General features: G+C 44.2%; 1 protein-coding gene across 1 annotated transcript in view; it reads right to left on the reverse strand.

Annotated features, from left to right (window-relative positions):
* LOC308651752 (sulfotransferase 1A1-like) overlaps positions 1-24862 on the reverse strand; it is a gene marked incomplete at its 3' end in the record, with an annotated part of 235386 nt that overhangs the window by 107148 nt on the left and 103376 nt on the right. The window lies entirely within an intron of this gene.

Raw genomic sequence — 24862 nt, forward strand, 5'->3', positions numbered from 1 at the left:
ACAACGTGGGTATAGGAGAGCGCAGGAAGTGGGAGAAGATATTACCAGGTTTCAGTTTTTCCCCCTTTGAATAGGTAATAAGCAAGATTAGCGTGTTCGTGTACATGCTGTAATTCCCCTCAAAACTGTAAAGGAGTTAAAAAATGCATGTGATGTTTATGGCCCTAATTCACCATTTGTACAAAGCTTGCTTGAGTCAGTATGTCATCAACCCCTCCCAGCCAGCTATTGGGCATCTATTGCATGGTCGTGTTTGAGTGGTGGAGACTTCCTCCTTGGGAAATCATATTGGTTAGATTTTTATATGGAGCAAGCAGAAAGAAACCGAAGGCAAAATATTGAAACCCCCTTAGAAATGCTTATGGGGACGGGTGAATATCCGAACTTGGAAAAACAGTTGAATTATGAATTTGCAGTTTATGACCAGATAACCACATGCTCCAAATGCACGTGGCAACCAATTAATTCCTGGGACCAATCCAGTTTAGTTTTAACTAACATAAAACAAGGTGCCGAGGAGCAATATTCAGATTTTGTGGACTGCCTATATCAAACGGCTAATAGATCAATAGGTGATCCAGTTGCTTGTGAATTTATTGTTAAGCAGCTAGCATTTGAAAATGCAAATAAACTTTATCAGGATGTTCTCAGGTCCCATGGGAAAAAAGGGACAGTTTCAGAATTCATTTGCCTTTGTTCGAATATTGGCCCGACTCAATTACTGTAAAGGTAAAATTTCTAAGCTGCAAAATCTTGAGTTAAAGTGTAAAAGACTAGGGCATTGTAAAGCTTCTAGATTACAAGGCCTGGGCTAAAAAGTAAGAGACAATTGTTACAATTGAAAAAGTCTATTGTTACAATTCCCCTGCTATCCCCGGAACCTGTAATCTCTGTAAAGTTGTTAGGACAATGTGGGAACTGCCCAGTAAATATCTCCATTTATTCCCTGGTTGTTTAATAGCTAAGGGTTCCAGGTAGCATGGCACGTAAGCATATAGGTCCCAGAACCAATCAGTTTAAATGTGTACCCCACTTAGAAGTGACCAATCACCCCCCGCCCAAACTGTTTCCGCCAATGAATGTGCTAATCATGGCTCAGAATTGTTGTTCAATTTTCCCGCGCCTCATGATGATTTGTTCTGATGTATGCAAAGCCCACCGCCCTCTCCAAAAAGTGTACTTAAGCTCTGCTTGACCTCTGCTCTGGGCTCTGGGCTGCTCTCCCTTCTTGAGTGAGCACAGAGCCCCAGCGCACTGGAACGGATCCCTAATAAATCCCCCTTGCCATTGCATGAAGCTAGTCTCATGTGGTCTCTCCTTCTCCGACGCTTCGCCGGACCCCTTACATTACAAGGTTTTACACTCACCACCACTTTAAAGCAAGCATTTCATCTGCAGCCACAGGTATGCCAATCCCGCGGGCCGTATTTTAATTGTGGGAGAAATGGTCATTTTGTGCGAGACTGTGTCTCAGCACCACAAGTCAAGGGCCTTTCCTGGTATGCGCCGGTGCCATTACAGGGTGAGAGGCCAAGTGACAGGGGAGGAGATAGATCAATATGGCTTCATCCTGCCTCCATCTTGGTCTTCACTTCCTGCTAATAGCAATCAAAAAACTTCTCGGGGGGGCCTCTCCCCAGGCCCGGAAATGAGGGGAAGGGAGAGAGGTTACAGGTCTTGACATCATCACAGCCAGCCATGACGAGCTGCCATTTTTACCAGCAAGGTGTGCCCAGGCCATACTCTCACGACCAACAATGGTGATTGATTTAACGCCTGAAATGGGACTGAGTTAGATTCCTACCAGAGTTTATGGGCCACTGCCTACAGGAAGTATAGGATTAATTTTGAAACGTAACAATTTAAAAAAGGCAATCCAAGTATTACCGGGAGTTATTGATTTTTATTTTAGAGGAAAAATAACAGTTACTGTAAAATGGGACTATGCCATCCGGCTTTCTACTAAGAATGCCATAGCTCATAGTAATTCTGCCAATAAAACCTCAACTCCTAGGCCACTGGATGTGGGAAGCCATTCTCACACGTGATTGGGCACCTCCCTGATTGGGTGTGAGGCATTCTGGCGAAACTGTGTCGAACTAATCCCCACCCTCTCTAGATTCCAGAGCCCTTCCGTGTGGGGGTGTGACTGACCATTGACCCTGAGACCAAACACTGACCCTGACCTTGAAATGCTGTCCCCTTCGACCTTCATTGGATGGAATTTTCCCCTGAATTTCTTGTTCCCCAATAAAAGGCCACTCCCTGGCATGCTCTCTTTCTCTCTCTCCTGCTACTCCTGTGTAAACCTTGCTGCCCCACCGGGTGGCTCCAGGCAGGAGCCAGAGGGAGGGCCATCTCAGACCTGGTCAAAGGAAAAGGTAAATTGAGTTTTGTATTTTTATTTTGATCTCACTAGTTAACTTCTATGCTACGAACCTCTTGTATGAAGCCAGTGTGCTGGTCGCACAGCAGAATTGGTGCCCAATGTGGGGCATTTTAGTTCAACTAGATTGAGTGGGAGCATGCTATAAAGATAAATGAATTGGTGACAATTTGGGGTTACAAAAGTACCTGGAGGTACTGAAGGAATGAGACGTTAAATTAATTAAAATGGGAAATTCAACTTCTACTGATAAGGAGATGTATTTGACTATTCTAGACACTATAATTAATCAGAAAGGAAAACAGATAAAAAAAGACTCAGTTATTACAATTCTTAAAGATTGTAGGTGAATTTTCCCCTTGATTTTATGACCAAAAATCCCCAAATTTACATACTTGGGAGAAATTAGGGAGGAAATTACAAAAAAAAATTTGCCTTTCTAATGAATTACCTGGAGGCATCAAAAATATTCAAAAAACTTGGACAGCCTTAGAAATTTGTCTTTTTGAATACATGGGCCATAGTTCTGGTCCCCTGAAGATCTATTGAAAGGCATTCAGAGAGCTATTAAGTCTATTCAAATGGAAAATCTGCCTGAGGCTAAGTTAATTTCTTTTCCCTTGAGCCATTTAAAAATGAAAGCTCTCTGGGCTAAACCGAAAGTTAGGAATGTGACTTTGAGCTTGTACGAACAAGATCAGGATAGCCCAGAGGAAGATCGTAGAAGTCAGGGTCATAGAGAGGAAACATCTGCAATCATAGAGAGTCCTCTGGAAGAGATAGACAATCCTCCCGAATGATTCGACTCCTAGGAAAGAACAGGACCCCAGTCTTGATGGTAGCGACAGTAATTGCCCTGCTGGGCTGTCAGGTAAAGGGGAACCAGACAGACATTTACTGGACATATTTCCCAGATCCACCCCTGGTATACCCAGCTGTGTGGACTGGAGAATCTATTCCAGTGTTTACTAATGACTCAGTCATGATGGGAGGATTTACAGATACTCATATTGCTCCCAATCATGTGACTAGATTTAATTATTCTGGCTACAGTGCCCAATTACCTTTGTGTTGGTCCCATGATAAACATGCTAGCTGTCTCAGAGTATCATTTGAGGAAAAGACAGCGATTGGGAGACCTAGACTGATTAATTGTACTATTGATGGAGACTTAAAACCTTATACTAGATCAGTGATCAAAATGGGACTTTCCCATAACAAACCAGTCATTTCTGCAAAACCTTTATGAATACCTCATTGTCCTAATAGTTCTACAATTGAGATTGGCACCTTTCCTAGATGGATAGATTGTGTAAATACATTTCCAGTGCAACATACAGTGTCTAAAGATAGTGGGTATATTTTAGACTGGTCTCTAAATATTGATAAAAGACAATTACAAAAAAAGTTCTGCTATGACACCTGCAGGATTTGTTAGCAATATTTTGACCTACAGCAAAGGTGGTATTCAAAAAGATGTTCGGCGCTTAATTGCTGCCTCAGAATTCTTACATTTTACAGACAAGCCATTACCAAAATTTGTTGGCAAGAACTGTAAGGAAGGTTCTTGTTATGGCTTACAAGCCTGAGTCCAATCTCCTTACGTTTTAATCATTGGAAATGTAAAAGTTAAATGGATAGATGACAGATATCTTGTAACATGTAACAAATGTAACCTAACCAATTGTATTACTAGATATAATAGAGAAAAAGGAGTGCTGGTACTTCATCAGCCCTCTTTTGTTTTATTGCCTGCTAATATTTCAGAGCCATGGTACACTGATGCTTGTTTTCAGGTCTTCAGCAAATCGATACTCAGCTAGCAAGACCTGGACATGCCATTGGAATTATAATTGTGGGAGTTATAGCCTTGGTTTCTTTCATTGCATCCACAGTCACAGCTTCAATGACTTTATCTCAAAATATTCAACATGCAAAATTTCTTAATAATTTAGCCCAAAATACTTCCAAGGCCCTGAACAATCAAGTAAATATTGATGAAAGGATTGAGACTAAGTTAAATGCCTTAGAGGCAACTGTTATAAATATAGGTAATGAACTTTCGGCTTTAAAGTTTAAAGAAAGGCTTAAATGCCATGCAAGTTATAAAATTGTGTGTATTATAGCTGCCAAGTTCAATTCTTCTCTCTGGGATTGGGAGAAGGTTAAAAACTATTTGTTAGGTATTTGACAAAATAATAATAATAGCTTGGATCTTTTGGAACTCCATCATCATATCCAAGATATTCAAAATAACAGAGCTGATTTTTCAGATCCTTCTTCTTTAGCTAATCAAATATTAAAGGAATTAAATGGATTTAAATCCCTGGAAACATTCTTAAACACTCAGCCTGGTACATTATTGCATTGTTCTTTTGCTATTAATTCTTTTTTGTGTTGTAATTATAGGATGGTGAGTCTTCAGAGCAATAGTGCAGAGACTCAAGAAAGTAAATCATCACCATTTTTTTTAAAGAAAAAAGGGGAAATATGTGGGAGGCCATCCTTGCATGTGATTTGAGTTACCTTCCTGGCTGGGCGAGAGGTGCTTAGGCACATTTTGTGTCCAGAGCTTTCCCCACCCTTCTCAAGTCCCAGGGCTTGTCCATGTGGAGGAGTGAGTGTCTGACCACTACCCTGAAGACCCAATTGTCATCCCTGACCTTGGCATGCTGCCCCCCTTAATCTTCATTGGATGGAATTTTCCCCAGAATTTTTTGTTCCCCAATAAAAGTCCACTCCCTGGCATGTTCTCATTCTCTCGCTAGCCTCTTCAGTAAACCTCACTACCACAATAGGTGGCTGGAGGCTGGAGCTAGGAGGAGTCATCCTGGAAGTGGTTTAAAGGTAATTAGAGTCTTGTCTCTTTAATTCAAAACTCCCTAGCAGTTTCTCACATCTCAAACCTTCATTCATGAATCCAGTGCAGGTGGCAGGCTAAAGTAAAGCATTATTAAGGTGATTAATGGGATACATTGCTAAGTTCATTCCTCTCCCATGGGAAAGGCACTTTTATGGATTTTTTCCTTGTTTTTGTAAATTTTTATATCTTAAAATATATTTAGGTAAAGATTTTTTGGAATTTATATACTAGGATATAGGAATCAATGTTTGGAGAGTGAAAGGAAAAAGGAAAATTTTTTCATGGTGAAACTTGATACAGAGGATTTTCTACTTCTAGGGAGGCAAATTTTGTTTTTCTGCTGTTTTTAAAAGGTGCTCAAACAATTTTTATGGAGCCTCTTCATTGCATTCTTGTCCTACAGGGGTCAAAATAGCTGTAACTCAGCTGCTGCAGACACAAGACTCTAGTCACTGTGCCAAATGGGGCACCACCATCAGTCCTTTTTACCCTTAACAATCTGACTTGGGTGCAAAAGCAGACTGTCTTAAGATCTGATAGTAACACTGGTGTCTGCCATAAAAACTCACTTTTAAAGTGCCCACACATTACCAAGGGAAAATACAAAAGACAGAAGAACACACGCTGCAGTGGGAAGATACAGGGTAAGGGCCCATCACATGTGAGTGCTAACACCTGCACAGGTCGCAGAGACAAGGAAAGCCACTGCCTGCCATAGGATCCTGCCTGGGGTGGGGAAATGCAAACAAATCCAATGTGAGCTACCAAAAGCACTGACCAACACATCCCATGACCTTGTTTTTCTAAACCCTATTAATAACTCAGACCCTTGTTGTAGCCCTTTGCTCTCTGACATTTTCTCTCTTGGACACATGTCCCTCCTCTGCTTAACAAAAAGCATTGCTTATCCATCCATGTCTCTCCACTTTTCAGTTGTTTTTGCTTTCAAAAATAATGTTGATAAGAGGAACCCAAGTTACACTCAAGGGGGAGACTTTTTGTGACTGGATCCTGAAACTCTGGGAGATAAGGATAGTTTCTCCTAACCGTAAAAATCCATAAGAACATATGGTTAAGAATTCAATTAGAACAACCAGAGAAATGAAAAGTTGTGCTCCACTGTGTAAGAAAAAAATCCAATTAGAACCACTCAACAAGAGCCAAGTGACCTAGAATTGCCATGACAGTAGGGACATGAGAGTCAGAAGTCACCCTACTGTCCCTCAGAAGCCAAGACGTGGACCTGGGCAGGACTCTCTGGAAACTTCTCTGTGATGCCCAATAAAACTGGAATTCAGGAGAAGCATATTGTCCCCTCTCCTCTCTGAGAGGACCCACTCTCTCCCTTGACATTATCCCCATTCCCTCTTCTGATACCTTCAATAAACTCATTCCTGTTATTCTGACTGATGTATCTGAAATCTTTCTGACTTGATTGCAAAAATCAGGGATTGAAGAGGGGGTCTTTGTGCTTGTTAGGTTGGTTTGAGGTAGCCAAGGTAACAAAGTGCTGCAGTCGGGCTGGGCACAATTCAGGAGCCACTTGTCAAAAGAAACTAACTTTATTTTTAGAACTACAAATGCCAAACAAAACAGCTCCTCAGGAAAAAACCCTCAGAGCCCAACTGCCACCACCGGCTTCCCCGAAGCCTCTCACCCCCACACAACCCTCACCACCTCCCACAATCCTCCTGTTCTTGAGGCTGATTGGCTGGGTCGCATGGGTGGAGCCAAAGAAGTCCCCCAATGAGCAGCTCCGTGGAGGAGCCAATCAGCTAGATGTTGCTGGGGCTGCTGTGAGCCAATCATCAGCTGGCAGTCTGAAGGGCAGGGAAACAGCCCAATGAACATCACCGCAGAGGAGCCAATCAGCTAGATGTTGCTGGGGCTGCTGTGAGCCAATCATCAGCCGGCAGCTGGAAGTTTGCTGGGGCCCCTTTGGCTGTGGCTCTCAACATCTCCCCCTCTCTGTTTAAACAACAAGCATGTGGCTTGGGGACCGTGCCTGCCTTAGGTTGTCCAATACTACATATGGTCCTTACCCGTCTTCGGATGAGCTGACCTCAGGGCGTCAGCCTCCTGTCTTAGGTTGGTACCATTGTAATTGGATCTTACCCGTCATTGACTACCGGTCCAGTATACAGCCACACCTGTGGAGAGGTCTTTGTCATGACAAGCAGAAGGGAGGAAGATACACCAAGCCAACTGATGGCTCTTGTTGGAAAAATTGTACCACCAATGACATCATCAGCAAAAATACCCCAACACTACCACAAGTCGCTGCATCAACAGATAGTTCACAATGCATAGTCTAGGCAAGTCTAGGCAAGTTCTGCAAGTTCTGCACATAGTTTAGGCAAGTTCTGCAAGCAGTTCAGTGATGGCTATTGCAGAAGCTGTAGATTAGTTTTATCTTTGTCTTCACCGGCACTGGGATGAAGATAGGAATTCTAGCAATAATGGCTAAAGAAAAAATTATGTAACATTCCAGAAGGCACTAAAAGAAAACAATTTTCTTAACAATTTACATTGTCTTTACTGGCACTGGGATGAAGATAGGAATTCTGGCAATAATGGCTAAAGAAAAAATTATGTAACATTCCAGAAGGCACTAAAAGAAAACAATTTTCTTAACAATTTACATTGTCTTCACTGGCACTGGGATGATGATAGGAATTCTGGCAATAATGGCTAAAGAAAAAATTATGTAACATTCCAGAAGCCACTAAAAGAAAACAATTTCTTAACAATTTACATTATCTTGAAGAGAATTATTAAATATAATGAAAAGGAAAGGTGAAAGTAAACAAACAGATCTGTTAACCTTCTTTTTGTTTACATATTAAAACAATTCTTAATAGTTATTTACCCAATTTAAATTAAACCATTTAAATCACGTGAATAAAAAAAATATTTGGATCCATTTTTTCATGAGCGCTCATCATATATGATATATGGACATACGTACATTCAAACATATAACACAAAACACAAGTGTGCACACATAATATAATACATACAACACATAACATAATAGTAAAGGCCTTATAACTTTTTACAGGTGAAATCTCCATTGCAATGTTTAAAACTCTATAGTCAAAAAAAAAAAATAGAACTGATCAGCAAAACATTAACCTAGGTCTGTATGAGCTCAAAAAACAAAATAGAACTTCATGATATGGGAAAGGGCAATAATAAAATAGATATTGAAAAAAGCATCCTGGTTCTGTCGCAGATGTAAGGATAGCCAAATTGGAGTTTTGGATATCAGCTGTTATGGATTTGAGCCAAATCATCTTCTTTTTGGTCTGTAGAAATCGCTTTAGTTAATCTCTCTGGAATCCAAATCGGCTGCTGTTCTCCCTGTGGAAACACACAAATAGGCCCCCGACTCCAGACAATCACTGGGTCAGGACTTTAGTTAATCTTTCCAGAATCCAAATCGGCTGCTGTTCTTCCTGTGGAAACACACAAACAGACCCCCGACTCCAGACAATTACTGGGTCAGGACCTTTCCATTGTCCTGTTAGAATATCTTTCCAAAGTACCTTGGGCTTATGTACATTTTTTGGACACATATGCCTTTCTGCAGCACTAAGTCCTGATGAATCCAAATTTAAAAAGTTTAGAGTAAAAAGGGTTATTTTAAGTTTATCTTTGGGGAATATATACCCCTTCCCAATTCCGTCTTTTTGCTTTAATAAGTACATTTTAATAGTTTGATGAGCTCTTTCAACTATGCCTTGTCCCTGTGGATTGTATGGGATTCCTGTTATATGAGTAATGCCAAATGATGAGCAAAATTGTTTAAAAGAGGTAGAAGTATAACCAGGGGCATTATCTGTTTTTAACTGTTTTGGAATGCCCACAGTGGCAAAATTTTGTAAGCAATGAGCTATAACATCTTTAGTTTTTTCTCCGGCATGAAGGGAGCCCATCAAAAATCCAGAAGAAGTATCAACTGTAACATGCAAATATTTTAATTTTCCAAATTCTGGCAAGTGTGTGACGTCCATCTGCCAAATATGGTTAGGTATCAATCCTCTAGGATTGACTCCAAGATTAACTTGTGGTAAAAAGGTCACACAATTTTGACATTGTTTTATTATTTGTCTAGCTTGTTCCTTAGTTATTTTAAAATGCTTTTGTAAAGTATTAGCATTGATATGGAACCTTTTATGAAAATTTATAGCTTCTTCTAGTGTAGAGAAAATATGTATGTCATGTGTAGTTTTATCTGCTAAATCATTGCCCAAACTAAGGGCTCCAGGCAATCCTGTATGTGCCCTGATATGTCCTATAAAGAATGGATCTTTTCTGTCCCAGATTAAACTTTGTATGGTGGAAAACAAAGAGAAAACAGTAGAAGAAGGGGAAATCCTACCAGCATCTTCAAGGGATATTATAGCATTAACTGTATACTGACTATCAGAAAATAAATTAAATACAGAATCTTTAAACATCACAAAAGCTTGTAATACTGCATTAAGCTCTACCTTTTGAGCTGATTGTTTGGGTACTAAAAATGTAAAAGTTTGATCAGGTGTAACTATTGCTGCTGTACCATTATTAGACCCATCAGTGAATATATTTGGAGCATTCATGATAGGTGTTTTTCTTGTCATTTTTGGAAAAATTACAGGATGCAATGACCAAAAAGACAATAAAGGATTAGATGGTAAGTGGTTATCAAATGAAACATTAGATTTGCACATGATTATTGCCCAAGTATTTAACTCATTAGCTAATTCATCAATTTGATTCATAGTATATGGAGTAATAATTTTATTGGGAGAAATTCCAAATACTCCCTTTGCTGTTTTTATTCCTTTGAGTATTAATTGTCCTACAGCCTCAGGATACCTAGTAAGAATAGTGTTAGGAGAATAAGATAAATGTATCCATAATAATGGACCTTCTTGCCAAAATACTCCTGTAGGAATATTTTTTGTTGGTAGTACAATAAATAATAAAGGCAAACTTATATCAATTCTATCCAAGTGCATATTTTCCATATATGTTTCAATGATTTTTAATGCCTTTCTTGCTTCAGGCGTTAACATTCGGGGTGAATTTGGATCTGATGGACCTTTTAGGATATCAAATAAAGGTCCCAATTCTCCTGTTGGAATACCTAGATAAGGCCTTATCCAGTTTATGTCTCCTAATAACTTTTGAAAGTCATTAAGTGATTTGAGTTGATCTACTCGTATTTGAATTTTTGGTGGACGGACCATGGTTGAGGATAATAGAACTCCTAAATAATTAATTGGAAAATTTAATTGTACTTTATCTATTGCTATCTCTAGATTATAATTTTTTAATAAATTTGTAAGTGTGGCATAACATTCTAGCAATGTGTTTTTAGCTTTGTGTGCTAATAATACATCATCCATATAGTGAAATATTTGTAGTTCAGGATTTTGATTTCTAAGTGGCTGGATTACTTTGTTAACATAGATTTGACACATAGTTGGGCTGTTAGCCATCCCTTGAGGGAGTACTTTCCATTCATATCTCTGATCAGGACCTTCATGATTTAGTGCAGGGATAGTAAATGCAAAACGTGGACTATCCTCAGGATGAATTGGAATTGAAAAAAAACAATCTTTAATATCTATAACTAAAACATACCAAGTTTTTGGCAAAGCAGACAATTGAGGAATCCCCAATTGAGCAGGTCCCATAATGACCATTTCATTATTAATGGCTCTTAAGTCTTGCAATAATCTCCATTTACCAGATTTCTTTTTGATGACAAAAATGGGAGTATTATGGGGAGATACAGAAGGTTGTATATGTCCTTCCGCTAATTGTTGTTTGACCAGATCATGGGCTACTTGTATCTTTTCTTTAGTCAAGGGCCACTGAGGAACCCATACTGGTCTTTCTGATTTCCATGTAATTTTGATTGTCTCAGTGGCCCTTTGTGAAAATCCAACCCATGTCTGTCTGTTCCTTGATCTATTTGTATTGGTGCTGCTATACCTTGTTCTTGTTTTTCTAATCTTTTTCCTTTCCTAAAACCTTGTCTAGCCATAATAGTGGGTGCATTTTGATTGATGTTATTTGTTAATGTCAAACCTAATTGATCTAAGACATCTCGTCCCCATAAATTTACGGGAAGATGATCCAATACATATGGCTGTATAGTTCCTTCACATCCTTCAGGATCCTTCCAATCTAATACCATTGCGCTTCTATCAGGATTAGTCGCCACTCCTAGGCCTCGAAGCGTTTGAGTGGCTTGTTGTAATGGCCAATGTTTTGGCCATTCTTGACAAGAGATGATGCTAAGGTCTGCACCTGTATCCAGTAGCCCATTAAATTCATGTCCTTGAATATTTAGTTTTAGCATGGGGCGAGAATCTAAATTTAAAGAAAGCATAGCCCAATCTACACCTGTGGAGCCTAATCCCTTGGAACCTCTTTCTACAGCATGACTGGAAAATTTATCATGTAGGCTTGGTATTATTAGTAACTGTGCTATTCTATCTCCTGGTGAAATTACTGATATACCCTTTGGAGAACTGGCTATAATTTATATTTCACCTTCATAATCGGGATCAATTACCCCAGGACTTATCAAAAGTCCTTTTAGAGTAGAAGAGCTGCGTCCCAATAATAAGCCTACTGTTCCTTTGGGAAGAGGTCCTTTTACCCCTGTGGGAATGATTTGAACTCCCATCTCTGGAGTTAGTACTGATCTGGCGGAGGCGCAGATGTCCAACCCTGCGCTCCCTCTGGTTTGTCTGAAGAGGGATCTGATGGACAATGTGTCCTGGTCACTACCCTGATGGGGTTGCTGGGTTCCTCCAGTGATCCGTATATTTGTGGTTTGGGGCCCCGGAGCATTGGGGCCCCCTGTCCATTTTTTGGCAAGAGAGCCCGATGCCTTTGTCCATGATATTGTGGATAAACACCTTGTCCTTGTTCGTTTTTTGATAATGGAGTACCCTCTATGGTGGTTTGAGAATGGCATTCATTAGCCCAATGTAATGGAGTACCCTCTATGGTGGTTTGAGAATGGCATTCATTAGCCCAATGTCTCCCTCTACGGCATCGTGGGCAAATACCCGGTATTCTACTCCTTTGATACCTAGTTTTGTTAAACCCTCCTCCTATGGGGCAATTTTTTTTAAAATGTCCTGTTTGTTGACAATTGTAGCATGTTCTTGGCCTGGTATATAAAGCCTGTTTTACTGCAGCTGCCACAATTTGCCCTTGTTCATTAATGTCTCTGGCATCTAAAGCCTGTTTTACTGCAGCTGCCATGACTTGCTCTGGTTCATTAATGTCTCTACATAATTTAATATATGTGTTTAAATCTTCCTGTTTCCATGGTCTAATGATATCTCTGCACCAATGATTCGCTTGGTCATAAGCCAGTTGTTTTATTAATGGCATTGCTTGTTCTGTATTCCCAAAAACTCTGGTAGCTGTTTGAATAAGCCTATCTACAAATTCAGCATAAGGTTCATTAGCTCCTTGTATTATCTTAGATAATTGACCTTGTAAACCTCCATGTCCTTGTAAAGTCTTCCATGCCTTAACTGCATCTACAGCAATTTGTGAGTATACGCCAGGATCATATGCAATTTGTTGCTGCCGATCCTCATAAGGTCCCTTTCCTAACAACATATCTAGATTTCTCTGAGAATAACCAGCTGCTGCATTTCGCCTAGCCGTCTCCTTGCAAATTTCCTCATTGGCAACCTTCCATAACAGGTATTGTCCTCCATTTAGCACAGCTTTACAAATATTAGCCCAATCTGCTGGCGTCATGTTTAAGTTGGTAATGGATTCGACCAAGCTTACAGTGAAGGGTGCTTGGGGACCATAGGTTGTTACAGCCTCTTTTAGCTCCTTCACTGTTTTGAAATTTAAACCCTGGTAAATTCGCTGCCCTCCTACCTCAAATACAGGGCATACTTGAAATCCTGTCTCAGGATCCCAACTATCAACTGCGGGGGTTGGGAGCCTCCTAGCATATGGAGGTGGTGCTGTTGATTGGACACTTATGTCCTCTGGTGATAGAATGCTGTTAGTAGCAGTCTCCTGTAGAGGTGGTGCTGATGGTTGGACACTTACGCTCTCTGATAGAAAGGTGTTATTAGCAGTCTCCTGTTGTAACTTTTCCCCTGATGGCTTTTTCTGCTCTAAACTTCCTTCCTCTGTCTCACTAGCTCGAAAGACCTTCTCTTTTACTTGAATCTTTTCCTCTTTCTGACTAATTTGAGAGACCTTCTCTTTTACTTGAATCAATATGTCTTCTCCTTCCTCTACCTTTGTCTGAATTGAAGGCTTTGGACTAAGCAAACCAGATACGAGTGTCCACAATGGCAATGTGCCAACTGGCAGAGTCCCTGGGTTGTTCTTTTCTATTCTTTTTAAATCTTCACCATGATGGTTCCATTGTGATATATCTAACAACTCCTCCTTAAAAAGCCATGGGCTACATTGTTGTATTGTATCAACGTATGCCCTGACTGTTCCTGATTTTACTGAGATGCCTCCTTCCTCTAACAATTTACTTAACAGTCTTTCGGTTTGCTTTTTACTAATTGCTGATCCCGTATTTCTGCTATAATACAACCCAACAAGATGATGCCAAACAAAACCGAGACAGAATGAAATAAAAATGGAACCATACAAAATCATTATATCAACCTTTCTATCCTCCTGAAATGTCCATCCGTCCTTTCCCCCTATCTGTTCCTCAGACACAAATAGTTTTTCCTCAGATGTGAGCGGTTTTTCTTCCATCTCACTCATCTCCAGGGACAGGCAAGTTAAAACAAAAATGAAGCAAAACAAAAGAGGAATCTTAGAATGGCTACCCATCCTCTCGCCCTGCCCTCAGGGGCGAGCAGTTTACTTACCCTCAGTCGCTCCCCGTGCGAGCCACCAAATGCCACAGTCTGGCTGGGCACAATTCAGGAGCCACTTGTCAAAAGAAACTAACTTTATTTTTAGAACTACAAACGCCAAACAAAACAGCTCCTCAGGAAAAAACCCTCAGAGCCCAACTGCCACCACCAGCTTCCCCGAAGCCTCTCACCCCCACACAACCCTCACCACCTCCCACAATCCTCCTGTTCTTGAGGCTGATTGGCTGGGTTGCGTGGGCAGAGCCAAAGAAGTCCCCCAATGAGCAGCTCCATGGAGGAGCCAATCAGCTAGATGTTGCTGGGGCCGCTGTGAGCCAATCATCAGCTGGCAGTCTGAAGGGCAGGGAAACAGCCCAATGAACATCACCGCAGAGGAGCCAATCAGCTAGATGTTGCTGGGGCCACTGTGAGCCAATCATCAGCTGGCAGTCTGAAGGGCAGGGAAACAGCCCAATGAACATCACCACAGAGGAGCCAATCAGCTAGATGTTGCTGGGGCCGCTGTGAGCCAATCATCAGCTGGCAGTCTGAAGGGCAAGGAAACAGCCCAATGAACATCACCGCAGAGGAGCCAATCAGCTAGATGTTGCTGGGGCCGCTGTGAGCCAATCATCAGCCGGCAGCTGGAAGTTTGCTGGGGCCCCTTTGGCTGTGGCTCTCAACAACAAAGCACCAGGCAACCCACACGTGCAAAAGAACAACCAATCAGGCACTGACACACAAGCAGTGAACCACCTGTTAATTAGTGGGGTCTCCTGACCAATCCTGGAAGGACATGATTCCACCATGCAACCAGCACACTGGTTTCATTAAAGAGGTTCTTGGCATAAAAGTTAGCTAGTGAGATTGAAATAAACACACAGACTCAGTTAACTTTTTCTATGACCAGGTCCGAGACGGCTCCCCCTCTGGCTCCCACCTCGAACCACCCAGTAGGTCAGCAAGGATTACTCAGGGCTAGCAGGAGAGAGAGAGAGAGAGAGAGAGAGAGAGAGAGAGAGAGAGAGAGAGAGAGAGAGAGAATGCCAAGGAGTAGCCTTTTGTTGGGGAACAATAAATTCATGGGAGAATTCCATCCAATGAAGGTTGAGGGGGGCAGCACTCCAAGGTCAGGGTCAGTGATTGGCCCCAGGGTCAGTGGTCAAGTCACACCCCCACATGGACAGGCTCTCGCACCAGGAGAGGGTCGGGAAAGCTCTGACACAGTTTAGCCAGAGCGCCTCAGACCCAAACGAGGAGTTGCCCAGTCAAGTGTGAGAATGGCTCCCCACAGACATGGATCTCAGAAACATCCCCTGACGAACCCCAGGAGGACAAGGGACTCTTAAAAACCTCCCTTTCCTGTCCCAAGCCCTCCCTTCCTTCCCTAAGCCCGATAAAATTCCAATCCAGCTGAGCCTGAGCTTGACTCCCCTGGACCTGTTCTGTTGGACTGGAGGGTCTCCGCTGGGTGAGACCTTGTTCAGCAGCCTTTTCATCCGCCTCCTTTTGGTCACTGGTGCCTGACTGTCAGGGGCTAGAAGGAAGTTCTCCTTCAAAGAACAGCCTGACATTTACAAGACCCACAGCCCCCTGGGAGACATCCTGCCTGGGAGACATCCTGTGGCCATCTGTCTTCCTGAAACATCCTGCGGTTATCTCACGTTCTGCAGGCATCCAGCAAATGCCGATAAGAGAGCTTCCCCATCCCCAGCATATAAATACCTCTGTGTGAACAATAAAAATTTGCAGCTTGATCAGAACTCCTGTCATGCTGTCATCCCTCGTGTCTCTTGTCCCTTCATTCTCCCCGCCTAGGTTCGCCACTCTCGTTGATGTGTCCTGCCGGTCGGGACACCTGACCTTACATCTGGTGCTGAAACCTGGGAGGGCTTTTTGTGCCTCTCCTTTAGGGGATTGAGGTCCACCCTCCCCTTCAAATAAACCAGGAAATTCCTAAGTTGCTCCTTCTTTCCCTCTCCCTTCCTCCTTGCCAACAGGAGTAGGGTAAGTTCCCTCATTTCCCCTGACCTTCCAGCCCCTCTCTACCCAGGAGGGTCTATCTGTAAGTCACACACATGCCAGAGACCCCACCCATTTTGTTCAAGGCCCCGGGAACTGTGGAGACATCCCCATCCTCTTGTGAGCCATTCTGATCTGCTTGGGCCCCAGGCGGGTTGCAAGACACCTCAACCCCCACCTGGCCCTTATCTGTTCCTCAGGTGAGTGCAATCAGACAGAATCTGGGAGGCCTTTTTCTGCTCCCACCCATCCCCGAGAGTGCCAGAAGGTCATGGGAAACACTGAGTCCTCCTGACACCCCAAAACTCCTTTGGGTTGTCTATATTCAAATTTTGCCAAATTAGGACTCACTCAATACCTACACTGTAAGTGCCTGGTGTCTTACTCCACTGTGGCCTGGCCCCAGTGTGTGACTTAGACAATGGGTCAAAATGACCCCCAGAAGGAACTTTTGATTTTTAAATCCTCACTGATTTGAGCAATTTCTGTCGCCGGACAGGGAAGTAGGCAGAAGTCCCTTACATCTGGAGGCATATTTAAGCTTTTTGAGATTCTCTCTGGTCCTCCCCTCTACTCTACCTATTCTACTGCTCAAGTTTTCCTTGCTAGGAAAAAATTCCAAATCCATTTCCCATTATTCTTTTACATCTCCTTCCTCAATCTCAGATCTACCCGAGCTGCTCTCAGCCCCACATTCCCATCTTCCCCCTCCCTACCCAAGCCAATACTCTCCCTCCACCCTCCCACACCTGCCTTCCTCTCCCCCTCCTCCTGCTACCATGGCTCCTCCTCCTTCACTCTAGAATGCCCCCTTCATCCCTTTCCCCCTCTTCTTCCTCCTCCTCTCCTGAAATCATAATTCCTCTGCCCACCTCTTCTACTGATGAAACCCTTCTCCCTCCCCCCTCAATGGATCCCTCCACCCACTCACTCCTCTCTTTTCCTGTCAGTGCCCACACCTGGTCCCACCAGGCCCTCTTACCAGCTAACCCAAAGCTCAAACACGCTGAGGAAGGCCCTCAGACCCCTATCCTAGATCTGATGAAAATGGCTTTTAAAGTTGCTTTGTCATCACTGAAAACAAGGTTACTAAAATTTTAAAGTCCCAACAGGTATAATTCTATATACTTAAACATTGTTAATGTTTTCATGAAATGTTAAACAGATGTGATTAACTGTGTGCTGTAAATAACAAAATATTTCTTATCGAAATGGAATAATTTACCTAAATTCAGAAATTTACAAGGATTGTTTCAAAATGTGAATAAAAAGGGGGTTAACAGATAGTAAAGAGAAATTAGAAGGTTCTAACTAGAACCATATTTAGTTGAAGGGATAAAGTGTTTCTGGATAAGAAAGTCTATGTGATTAAGTAAATAAGAGGGTTTAAGTAAGTGATAAAGAATGTCTGTGTAAGTTGGTTATACATGTAAGTTTTTTGAGAAAGTAATCTTGAAGGAATTAAGAATTATACAACTGTGTTTAAACAACAACTGTTATTTTACAATATTCTAATGTTATTTCTTTAAGAGCTAAATTGATTAATATAAAAACATCAACTTAATTGTGGTGCTATTACTCTTTTTATATTAAATGTGTTCATATTTTCCAAGTATACAAGTCTTTAAGATTGAAGCTTTAAAAGAGCATTAAATCAAGCTGGTGTTCTTCAAAAGGTTGTATGGTACTTTTAGGCTTATAAGAATAACATATTGGAAATGTACTTATATCATTTAATGTTCTATAACTGGACCTGTTATCAATAAGATTAATATAAAGTTCTATTTAAGTAGCAAAGATCAGCTTCAGTACTAGAACACTTTACCTAAGATTTATAAAGATCCCCACCTTACCTAAGATAAGGCAATGCTCCAAAATAGGCCAGACTTCAGTTAAAGCCCAGTACTCTTAATTTAAGACTTGTGAGACTGACTTGCTAGATGTGTAAGATTAAGACTTAAAATTAAACTAAAAGGGCCAAGAAAAACAATGTTTGGCTCTAGGTCCTCTGAGTCATTCTGAATTCAGGGAACAGGGAACTTCTCTAAAGAGCTTTGCAACTCTGGGCCACATAACCTCCTGATCAGGGAGATTAATGAGACCACTGGAGAATGAAAGCCAATCATGCACTTGCTGTGAATAGGAGGGTCACTGGAGACAGGAGACATCCCTGATGCTTCCAAGGGAAGCCACATGGTCAAGCAAGACCTGGACCCATCCCAGCACAAATGGCACTAGCGGAACTAAAAAGCTTCTCTCAAGTTCCCCCACGAGAGACCCCTATGGGAACTCAACTGACTCTTAACAATAGAGAGAAACAAAGTCAATTTTGACCAGATTGATCTTAAACACCTAGCAAAAACAGGTAAACCAAAACACAGTCATTTCTGGGGGTAATGAAGGACAAGAACAGCTAGAATAGAGGAGTCAGCAACTAGGCCAACAGTCTCCATGGAGAATGTTCACTCAAGTGTGGACTTGCTGAAGGTCCTCCCCTTTGCAGGACCCCTACTAGTCCTCTTTATGTTTCTCCTAATAGGAACATGTCTGTTAAATTGCCTAGAGAAGTTCCTGCAAGATCAGATACACAAATTCACCAACCAGCCAGTCAATCAACAACTTCTTCAAGAATGCCAAATCCCTGATGCTCAATACGGAGACCTACGACTCATAACCAACTGTTCTGCCTCCAGAGACTCTGCTCCCACCTAAAACACTCCCTGATCCCTTTACAGGAATGAGATACTTCACCCCTAACCAGCAGAAAGTAGCCAGATGTAATACAGGGCCCTATATCATCAAATAATAAAGCCAGGATATTAGGTCAGTTTGAGGTAGCTAAGGGAACAAAGCACCAGGCAACCCACACGTGCAAAAGAACAACCAATCAGGTGCTCACAGACAAGCAGTGAACCACCTGTCAATCAGTGGGTTCTCCTGACCAATCCTGGAAGGACACAGATCTCAGCAAGATTCCCTGACCAACCCCAGGAGGACAAGGGACTCTAAAAACCTCCCTTTCCTGTCCCAAGTTTTCCCTTCCTTCCCTAAGCCCAATAAAATTCCAATCTATCTGAGCCTGTGCTTGACTCCCCTGGACTGCTCTGTTGGACTGGAGGGTCTCTTCCAGGAGTGAGTCTCAATAAAGCCTTGTTCAGCAGCCTTTTAATCTTCCTCCTTTTGGTCATCGGTGCCTGAAATTACCCAGATGGTACATCTATATCAGTATTTAGCTATTTACACTGGTCTCAACCCATGAGCTCAACTGATCCTTCCCCTCAGCCTCCTGAGTAGTAGAGAATACAGGTGTTCACCTCCATGCCTTGCTTTTCCTTGCAGAGAAGGAGCATCACTCATTTAAGGGGCCCAGACTACAGCCAGTGAGTGCCACCATTGCATTCACCAAATGCTGAGGGGAGCCCTCCCTTTGTACAGAGAAGAAGTAACTTGCCTACAGTCACGTAGCTTGCAGAGAGGGTGAGAACAAGTGGCTATTCAGGGACATTTGCACACCTTCCCCCGCATTACCTATCAAGGTAGATAATGAGAAAAGCACAAGGAATGGGCTTTTGGGTCATCTCTGCATGGTATGAACCAACCCCTACTTTGGCGTAGACACCCATCCCAAAGAGCCCTGTGTTGTCCCCACTCAGGGGGTCACTCCTAAGTTGGGCAACAACCTACTCCCAAGACTCCTCTTCACAGGACCATTCCTGCCAGGTCCTTCTCTCCCAGAGGCCAGGCCCAGGCAGGATCCCCAGAGGCAGCAGCACAATGCAGTGGACAATTAGGCCATGACCCAGGATCTGCCCTTCTGGGAGTCTGTCACCTGCTTGTGCCTCACTTTGCTCATCCTTAAACCAGGCCAGGCTGTTTCTTTGGTTCTAAGTTTTTGTTTTTGTTTTTGTTTTTTTACAAAAGTTCACATTCTTGTGTTTATCCTTTGGTTCAGCATTCCTAGCATACATTAGGCCTGTTTTAGGACTTTGACAAACTAAACTTCCAGGGTGATGAGGTGTACGGACAGTTGTCTCCTTTGAGGGGAGGAACTAGAAAGTTGCCAAAGGGTGGTTTGGAGGTGCAGTCACCTCTGTCCTCTGACCTGGGCACCGTTGACCTGAGTGTGCTGGGTGAGCAAAGTCTGCAGGGAGCCTTACCCTTCCGGGCACTTCTCTAATCATCTATGTGGTAATTCACCCAAAAGTTGAGAATCAATCATTCAGTGTGGACCTTTGGCCTCTCACGCAGGCTCCACGCACCCTTCAACTTCAAACAAAACCAAACTGGCAGGGAGACAAGACCAAGGTCCGAGGGGTCTGCCCACTTTGGCAAGACAGGTGGGGAAGACGGGGCAATGGCGTCTGTGGGCCTGGAAGGCAGCACCTGGGTGGCAGCCACAGGTGGGTCTTGCTTCAGGAGACAGGGTGGGGCCCTGCCAAGCCCCCAGGTTCCCCCCACAGCAAGAAGCTGGGTGGGTGGTGGGAGGAAGGAGGGAGGCACAGGCCCTGGGTCACAGAAGAAGAGAGAACCAGAAGGTGTGGCCATTATCACCTCTGTCTCGGGGAGAACTAGGGCAAGAAACCCTGAGGACAGTCCTGGGCTGCATAAGGACAGTTCACCCAAGGATGGCCACATAGAATGCCCATGAAGGAGCTTGAAACCTCCTCCCACCCAGTGACACCACAGCCATGTCAACATCCTAGTGCAACACACTACATGTGTGTGGTGGTGATAGTGTAAATAAACCTACTGTGTGGCCAGTGGTATAAAAGAGCACGTCCAATTATGTACAGTACAGCGTACTTGATGATAGTAAGGGACTGTGCTACTATTTAGCTACTCACTATACTTCACTTCTGACCATTAGAGTGTAGTCTCTTTAGGAAAAAATATACAGGAAAGCAGTACACCCTGTGACACCAGCAGCAGCCTGCACCATGAACTCATGTTTACTTCATCTTTTGTTTCCCTCAAGAGGCAACATGGAGGTGGGTGCAGTGGCCCAAGTCTACAATCCCAGCGACTTGGCAGGCTGAGGCAGTAGGATCACATGTTCAAAGCCAAACTCAGCAACTTAGCGAGGTCCTAAGCAACTTAGTGAGAGCCTGTTTCAAATTAAAATATAAGAAAGTGGCCAGGACAATTCTCAAGCACCCCTGGGTGAAATCCTCAGTACCAAAATAATTCTGACAACTACATGATTGTCCAATGATGCACATCTAGGAAGAACTTAGGAAAATCTGGTGACCCATGACTACATTTTGTCTTTTTTGCCAGTTTGGTGTTGTTTGAAGTTGAGGAGTGCATGGAGCCATGCCTGAGAGGCCAAAGGTTCACATTGAATAATTGATTCTCAACTTTTGGTTGAATTACCACATAGATGATCAGAAAAGTGCCCGGAAGGGTAAGGATCCCTGAGGGTTTTGCTGACACAGCACACTCAGGTCAATGGTGCCCAGGTCAGGAGACGGAGGTGACTGCACCTCCAAACCACCCTTTGGCAACTTTCTAGCTCCTCACCTCAAGAGTGACAACTGTCCCCATACCTCATCACTCTGGCTTTTTTGCTTGTCAGGGTCCCAACTTGGACATCTCGTGGATGGGCAGGGAAGGGGCTGGCCACTTGGTGGTAACTGGGGAGGTGGGGGCTCCCTGCTGAGCTCCTCTGACAGCACAGGGCAGGGTGCTGAGGGTCTCAGGGCAGATGCCCCTCCCTGGGGCCTCAAGGGTGTGCCTCCATCCCATAGCAGTCAAGATCCCTGGGTCTGTACATGACTTGGAGTCTCCTTGGAAGACCATGTGCAGAGGCATACTGATGACCTCACTGCAGCCGTTGGCCATGAACTTGTCTCTGTAGATCAGAAAGTCTGGTGACAAGTGAGGGCAGCAGCAGGGAGAGGGCCTGATGTCCAGGCCCAGAATGAGGCTCCTTCCATTCACTGGCTCCTACTCCATGTGTGGATACTCCAGCCTCAGGGGACTATGTGGTCAAATATGGAGACAAGGTCGCTACGTGGGTCAAGGCCGAGGGAGCGGATGAGCAGTGGATCCTAGCAGAGGTGGTCAATTACAGCCACACCACGAAGAATTGAGTGGACACCCCCCACTGCCTCAGCTGAACCTTGCTCACCACACCCTCCCAGTTGACATTTCTCAGCCTGTCTGCACAGTGGGAGAAGAGTTTCCCCAGAGAGCACCTGGGCAGGGAGGTGTGGGAGGCACTGGGCTCCTCAGGCCAATTTCCCACCCGCCATCTCCTCTTCTTTCTCTTTCTGGCTCCCTGGCTTGCAGTGGGTACCTGGCTACACCTGGTTTCTCCTTCCAGTCTCCCACAGGTATGAGGTAGATGACTTGATGAAGAAGGCAAAGAGTGAGTGTCCAGCTGGGAATGGGGTGGCCAGACTCCTGACAAGTGGACCCCCCTGGCCCTGGGCTAATTTGGTATCCCCTCAAGACACACACCTTGAGCAACAGGTGCATCATCCCACAGCCCCAGTGGAAAGCCATCCCTGAGAAAGACCCCGAGGCCTTATCCAGAAGGCCAGCTCCTGCTGTCTTACATATCTGGACCACCTGCTTCTCCAGTGCCCTGATACATACAGTGCCCTGACCACAGACAGTAAGGCAACCTCCAATGAGAGGCCCACCATGACACCAGGACCCCAGACAGGGCACGGGATCATCTTGCAATTCTTTCCCTTTTCTCCTCTCATGGCCTCACAACTTCAAGGACCTACAACTTCAAGGACCTTGTGAATCCCTGCTTCAAGCCTGAGCCTGAGCCTGCCCCCCAGGGAGCAGGCTGCTCTGCCTGTCTGTCCTTCCTCATCTGGGCAGTCAGATAGTGCAAGCTGGGTGCATGTGCCCAGACCTTCTGACTCCTGCTTTCACCTCTCTTGCTGGTACTGACCCATGTGACCTGGGTCCCATGTAACCTAATTCAGGCTGAACACAATTCCCCCTGTACCAGCCTGTGACCCTCTGGGTTGTGTTTCATCTTCTTAACATGGAGGTCCTGAATGGCACCAGACACCTTGCCATTCTAGCATGACCCTTTGGGATGGAGTCTCATCTCATCCTTCCTTCCCACTGCTCTTTGTCTTCTGCCCTAGGACACTTTCACTGAGGACCAGCTCTGGACAGCAGGGAGTAGGAAGGGGTCCTGGTCCTATCTGCATCCTACAGGCCCTGGATGAAAACTCCATCCTGTTTGAAGACACCTCCTATGCAGATGGCTGCTCCCCTCCACTCAGTGTAACCCAGAGGTATGTGGTGGCTTACAGGAAGTCCAAAAATAAGGGAAGTTGTCTGGGAGACTAGAGGGAGGAGGCAACAGAGCATCTTACAGGATCCAGTGTTCTTCCCCTTCTCTCATGTCCCTGGGCCATCCCTCTGCACACCCTCTTTCCCACCCAGGCAGGGCTGGTAGACACCACAGGCTGTGGGGCCAAAGTCCCTACTTGGTCCCAGTGGGATTTACTTTGTCTCAGGTTTCCTCCTGGATTCCAAGAGAGCCTCTTGATGGACACATCATGTTTTATTCCTGAGGTCATAGGTCAGGCTTGTGCCCATGCTCCCTCTGCAGTGGCTCCCCACGACACCACTCAGAGCTGCCAGCGGAACTTGAGCTTGCAGCCTGCCATCTTCTTAGCATAGTGGGCATCAAAGCGCTCATTCTGGGCCACAGTGAAGACGGATTTCCAGTCCCCCACGATGCCTGGTGAGGGAAAAATGGGTCTGAGTCCCCCCACACAGGTGGCCCCCAGTGGCTCAGGGCAGGCTCTGGCAGCTGCTTCCACCCTCCCTTCTCCAGACACCCACCCTGGCCAGCACACACCTTTCCTCATGAAGGGAGAAATGTTGTGGTCCATCAAATCAGTTGACATAGTGGTGTAGTTAGCCATGGGATTCTTCTTCATCTCCTTGAAGGATGTGTGCTGGACGATGTGATCCACCGTCTCCTCTGACAGGGAGCGCCCCAGAAACTCCAGGATCTTTTTAATCTCCCTTTTGGGGTTCTGAAACAAGAGACAGGCTCATTAGAGGGGGCCTGGATTACTTACAGTGAAAACACAAGGGAAGTCCCCTCTCTGGTGTCACAAGCGGGGAGCTGGCCCCTTTCACTTGGAAACCTCCCAGCCCTAACTCTTCACTCTGGGCCTCTTTCCCTGGAGCAAAAAGACTAGCTCTCAGCCTTAGGGTCCTGGAGTGAGCCCTGCTTGGTGCCTTAGGAGAGAGGGCAGGGACAGTCTTCTTTAGAACTGTGGCCCCAGGCAGGAAGACATGAAAACAACAAACTGCTCATCTGTGACCACATGTGTAGCTGACCCAGGTGCTAGGAGATAAGGCCTGAGCTGGGTCCTGACTTGAGCTGGCTCTGCGGCCAGGAATGGGAAGAGTGTGGGGAATCCTGGATTGGGTGGGCCTACCAATGGGGAGGGTCCTGAGGGCCTGGGCAGGTGCCCTGATGTTCCTGTCCCCGAGATAGGACATGCAGAGAAGTGTTAGAATGTGGTCTCACCTTCTTCAGGTCTTCATAGAAGAGGTAAATCAGATTTATTGGGCCATGAAAATTTTTGTAGGGTCATGGAGGTAGCAGACAGTTTTCAGCCAAGGAAGTTAAAGATTAATAATCAGAAATTCAGTTTCAACAGATAAGGACATGTATTTAACTATGTTGGAGACTATAATTAATCAGAAATGAAAACAAGTTTTTAAAAA

This window comes from Spermophilus citellus, assembly GCF_964194105.1.
Source record: "Spermophilus citellus genome assembly, chromosome: 6".
Taxonomy (NCBI): Eukaryota; Metazoa; Chordata; class Mammalia; order Rodentia; family Sciuridae; genus Spermophilus; species Spermophilus citellus.